Source organism: Pleurodeles waltl, chromosome 7, assembly GCF_031143425.1.
Source record: "Pleurodeles waltl isolate 20211129_DDA chromosome 7, aPleWal1.hap1.20221129, whole genome shotgun sequence".
Lineage (NCBI taxonomy): Eukaryota > Metazoa > Chordata > Amphibia > Caudata > Salamandridae > Pleurodeles > Pleurodeles waltl.
This window is the reverse complement of record NC_090446.1, coordinates 1,293,612,633-1,293,618,632: the sequence shown is the minus strand read 5'-3', so window position 1 is coordinate 1,293,618,632 and position 6,000 is coordinate 1,293,612,633.

Here is a 6,000-nt window from a genome sequence, read left to right as displayed (position 1 = left end):
CATCTCCCTCCTCCCTCCCTGTGACGTCTCCACTCACACTTGCATGCACAACATCATCAGCCACTACGTCCATCACCAGCACACCCACCAGAACACTCCGCACACGTGCACTCACCACCCCCACTGCCATTTACACGTCCCCTGTGTCCTCTCCCACTGTGTCTGTCACCACCTCTTCCAAACCACACAAACGCAGGCAGCCACCCACCCAACAGCCATCCACCTCACGACAGCCTCCAGCACAAGCACCTGCACCCAAAGACAGCACACTTGACTCTCCTACAACCACATCCTCTTCCTCCACTCCCATACCCACTGCCCCTACCCTTCCCATTGCTCCTAAAAAGTTTTTCCTCTCCAAAATTAACCTCTTTCCATCACCTGACCCACCCCCTCCATCTCGTAAGAGTCCAATGAGCACCTCAGCCACCACAACCCCTGGACTTACAAGGACCATCGTCCAGGGATATTGGAGTCCACCACCTTCAAGGGCAGGTACATCGGCCAGCAGTAAAGGGACAGCCAGCCCACCCCCTGGGAAGAAATCCAAAAAAGGGAAGGCCCGGCGCGAGAGGACAGAGACGGCAGCCTCCACAGGCACTACCCTGGCACCGTCAGGAAGTGGGGTGCCACCTAGCACATCTACAAAGGGAGGCAAGGGCCACAGAGACTCACGGAAGGATGGCAAGGGCAGCACGGCGACAAGTCCGGCAGCAGGCGAGCTGCCCAGGAGGGGCCAACCAGCCCCATTCCGGGGTTGAAGGAGGACACCCACGGGCACGGGACACCAGCACAGGAGGGCCCCGCAAGCGAGAAGTCGGATGGCGAGTGAACACCATATATTGGCCGGATCTGGTGCCCTGGAGACACAGGTCAAGCACCGCTGAACAGGGCCCTTCAAGACAAGCACCGCTGAACAGGGCCCTTCAAGACAAGCACCGCTGAACAGGGCCCTTCAAGACAAGAACCGCTGAACAGGGCCCTTCAAGACAAGCACCGCTGAACAGGGCCCTTCAAGACAAGAACCGCTGAACAGGGCACTGCCGGCTCGGGAACCGCTGAACAGGGCCCTTCAAGACAAGCACCGCTGAACAGGGCCCTTCAAGACAAGCACCGCTGAACAGGGCCCTTCAAGACAAGAACCGCTGAACAGGGCACCGCCGTTTCGGGAACCGCTGAACATGGCCCTTCAAGACAAGCACCGCTGAACAGGGCCCTTCAAGACAAGAACCGCTGAACAGGGCACCGCCGTTTCGGGAACCGCTGAACATGGCCCTTCAAGACAAGCACCGCTGAACAGGGCCCTTCAAGACAAGAACCGCTGAACAGGGCACTGCCGTCTCGGGAACCGCTGAACAGGGCCCTTCAAGACAAGCACCGCTGAACAGGGCCCTTCAAGACAAGCACCGCTGAACAGGGCCCTTCAAGACAAGAACCGCTGAACAGGGCACCACCGTCTCGGGAACCGCTGAACAGGGCCCTTCAAGACAAGCACCGCTGAACAGGGCCCTTCAAGACAAGCACCGCTGAACAGGGCCCCACCGTCTCTGCACCGCTCCGCTGGGCCCTTCCTCTCAAGCACCGCTCCGCTGGGCCCTTCCTCTCAAGCACCGCTCCGCTGGGCACCGCCGTCTCTGCACCGCTCCGCTGGGCACCGCCGTCTCTGCACCGCTCCGCTGGGCCCATCCTCTCAAGCACCGCTCCGCTGGGCCCTTCATCTCAAGCACCACTCTGCTGGGCCCTTCCTCTCAAGCACCGCTCCGCTGGGCACCGCCGTCTCTGCACCGCTCCGCTGGGCACCGCCGTCTCTGCACCGCTCCGCTGGGCCCATCCTCTCAAGCACCGCTCCGCTGGGCCCTTCATCTCAAGCACCGCTCCGCTGGGCCCTTCCTCTCAAGCACCGCTCTGCTGGGCACCGCCGTCTCTGCACCGCTCCGCTGGGCACCGCTGTCTCTGCACCGCTCCGCTGGGCCCTTGCTCTCAAGCACTGCTGGCCCATTGGCAGAAGGGGCAGGCCCGGATCTGTGTCGGGCAGGGCTGCACGATACACTCTGGGCACCAAGACTCCTCCAGTACCAGTGGAGTCTGTAATCCACTTGAGTGACTGTGGCTTTGCACTCCCCAGGATGGCACAGTGGACAAACCAACCACTGTAGAGACTTGAGAGACTGTGGCTTTGCACTCCCCAGGATGGCACAGTGGGCAACCCACCCACTGTAGAGACTTGAGAGACTGTGGCTTTGCACTCCCCAGGATGGCACAGTGGGCAACCCACCCACTGTAGAGACTTGAGAGACTGTGGCTTTGCACTCCCCAGGATGGCACAGTGGGCAAACCAACCACTGTAGAGACTTGAGAGACTGTGGCTTTGCACTCCCCAGGATGGCACAGTGGGCAACCCACCCACTGTAGAGACTTGAGAGACTGTGGCTTTGCACTCCCCAGGATGGCACAGTGGGCAATCCACCCACTGTAGAGACTTGAGAGACTGTGGCTTTGCACTCCCCAGGATGGCACAGTGGGCAAACCACCCACTGTAGAGACTTGAGAGACTGTGGCTTTGCACTCCCCAGGATGGCACAGTGGCCATGGAGGCCCCTCGTGGATCTGGCGTCGTGGACTCATGTGGCTGAGGTGCCCCCCCTTCCCTTCCCCCTGAGGTGCCTGTAGTTGTGCTATCTGATGCCCCTGCAGTGTTCTCTCCAATGGATTTGGGTCTCCTGTGTGGGCTTTGCCCATGTGTTGAGGACCATTGGCCCACGTACAATGACTGAAAGACTATTTTGCCAGGACAATTTACATATGTGTATATAGTTATAAGATGTTCAAATTATTTTTTTCTTAGCCTTACAATATATTTGAATTTCATGATCATATTATTTTGTCTTTGCATTCTTCTGGGAGGTTTGGGGGGTGTCACTCTGAGTTGTTGCTCTGCATTGATTGGGTGTGTCGCGTATGTGTGTGCCCGTAATCTTTTCTCCTCCCCCTCCCCCGTGTCGTAGGTGCAGTACTCACCGTTGTCTTCTGCGCCGGCATTCGTGCTCCTGGTAGAGGAGCAGGTAGACAATAGCTGGTAGGATGTGTAGTTCTGGTTCCATGCTGTCCAGATTCCTCGTGGAGTGTGTAGAGGTGAGCGTTTTCCCGTCCGTAGTCTGTTTCCGCTGTGTTTTTATCGGCAGGGCTCCCGCCCCGGAAAAGGTGGCGGATTGGTGAGTTGTGATAGGGTGGGCGGTACATTGTCTGCCGCCTGTCTGTTGGCGGTGACCGCCACGCTGTTTGTTTGTCCCGCCGTGGCGGTCGGAGTGTTAAAGTGGCGGTTTCTGTTGGCGGTTTCCGCCAGGGTCAGAATTCCATTTTTTTTACCGCCTGCCTGTTGGCGGGTTGGCCGCCGCTTAAGCACCGACCGCCAGGGTTGGAATGACCCCCATAATCTCTATATGTACCCCCCATTACTTGAAACAACACTCCAGTTGAGTACTGAAACACAAAAATGCTATAGGTCGCCTCTAAACACTCAGCAAATAGTCTCCTGGTTGGGCTTTAAGCAATTGACAATCAATCTAAAGTTCACTGCATGCATTAGATAAATTAGACAGAGATAATTGCAAACACGGGAGATAGTCATCTTCTTCATGCAGCTCTTTTTCCTAGATGTATTAACAGATCAAGATTGCAGTCTCTGCAGATGTGGGGTCAGAGATCTGATTGTACCCAGAACACTAGGGCTGTCAGGCAGATGGTGGTTTATATAGGCATAGGCAGAATGAAGGGGCAGATATGTATGGGGTAAATGTTTAATATGGTCAAATATCGGTGTCAAGGGCTTTTAGTGATTTCATAAACCACAATCCCAAACACTGAGTGGCTTGTAAATGCCACAAGAAGAAGCAATGGCAATAAAGGACTATATCACACATGTAACCCCTTGTGGATTTGTTCTATTAACTGTAGATAGCTTTAAAAACAGAACAGTTTTATTCAAAGTGCCTGACTTGGGGAGTGAGCAGGGAGACACACAATAAAACCAGAAATGTGACTCATCGGTTCAGACACTGAAACAGGACCCCTAACAAGGTGGCAGCAACACTATTGTGTGTTCACTGCCACAGGAGTCCTAACAGTGACATGGGAATACTGATATGGCTACAGTGACAAATGTAGACCGGCACGAGGACACTAACAACGGGACTCTAAAACAAATAGGTGCTGTCATTAGGATAATAACACAAGCAAACTAACATTGGCACTAGATCACCTGTACAGGAGACACAGAAACTGGATCACCAATACTGCCATTGGAACAGTGACACTGGAGGGCTGACACTAGTGTGGGGGGAGTTTTACTGAGAATAAAACAGAGACTCTAGGGCACAAGGATATTGACAATAGGACACAGTACCACTACATTAATATGAGATAGGGACACTGACTGGCAGGGCGAGACCTTAGTGTACTGACGTGTATATAGTCAGAGGACTCTGACACGAAGATAATAATATAGACACTGGCATGTTGCCCCTGGGACACCAATACTAGAGGACTTACACAGAGACACCAACACTCACATGGGGGCACCAATACTTATATGGGATATTGAACCGAAAGATGGGACACAGGAATGCTGACAGGGACTGAAACATCCATACTGGGAGAATGGTAGGAGCAATGATGTGACACTGGGAAATTGAAAACGGGATGTTAGGATACTCACATTAAAATACTAATGCCACAATACAACACCAGGACAGTGAGAGATCATAAGAGACTAACACAAGGGCACTCACTCAAGGGACACAACATTGGGGTACTGATCTGTGGTTGTTGGCATGGGTCACTGACACAAGGACACTGACATGTAGACAATAGCGTAGGGACACACATATGGATACTGACACTGAGACATTAACATGGACACTGGGTATTGCAACACTGCCAAGTCTTACTGCCATAATGACACTGCCTGGGATCACAAACACTGAGGCAAGAGGATACTGACACACAGACACTGACATTGGGATTCTGCCATTAATACATGTACAATGACACAAAAGAACTAGTGGGGACAACAACCCTAGGACACTGATGCTGGGGAACTGACACAGGGTAGGCTGGAAAATAAGGACACTGACCTGGACACTGGAACATGGATTAAAGGGGAAAAAACCCAGAAGAGGACTATCTCATTTGTACCAAAAGGTATATTGGGAAACTTACCCCGGAACACTGAGAAGTCCACAAATACGAACGCTGAGACACTAGCACAAGAACACCATCATTGGAACACCGATACAAATGGATACTAAGATGACATCGGGCACCAGCATCAATGCACCTACAGGGGGCCACTCACACTAGAGCACCAGAACTGACACAGGAAAACTATCAGGGGAGATATGCATCAGGGCACCACCAATTGCACATTAGTGTTGACGCTGGGATACTGACACTGGGACTGACACAAGCACTGATAATGGGGCATTGACACAGACACACAGGGTTATAAATATTGATACTGGAACACTAGCATGTACATCATGGAAAAGGTCATTGCTGCCACTGGCATACAAACCCAGATGTCGTGAGACACTGACACTGTGATAGTTGAAGTTATATGATTGATTGATTTATTGATTGCACATTTTATAAAGTGCAATTACCTCCAGAATGAAGTGTTCCACCGCTAGCAAACTATCCCAAGTATGGGTAAAAGATGCATTTTGTTAAACAATTAAATTCAGCAGCAGAATGACCGATAAGGTGAAAAAAGGAACATGTTTAGTCGGCATCTGAAAAGGGTTAGATGTCCTTATGTGCACAGGTTGCATGGCACACTATTCCCAGTTTTAGTTGTAATTGACAGCTGAGAGCAGACCACTATTCTACATTTTCTGAAAGTGGTTATCGTAACCAGGAAGGCTGTTTGTGACCAGAGAGGTATGAGTTGGACTGCACCAGGTGAAAATAGAAGACATGTATTGTAGTGTGGTTAGTTTTACG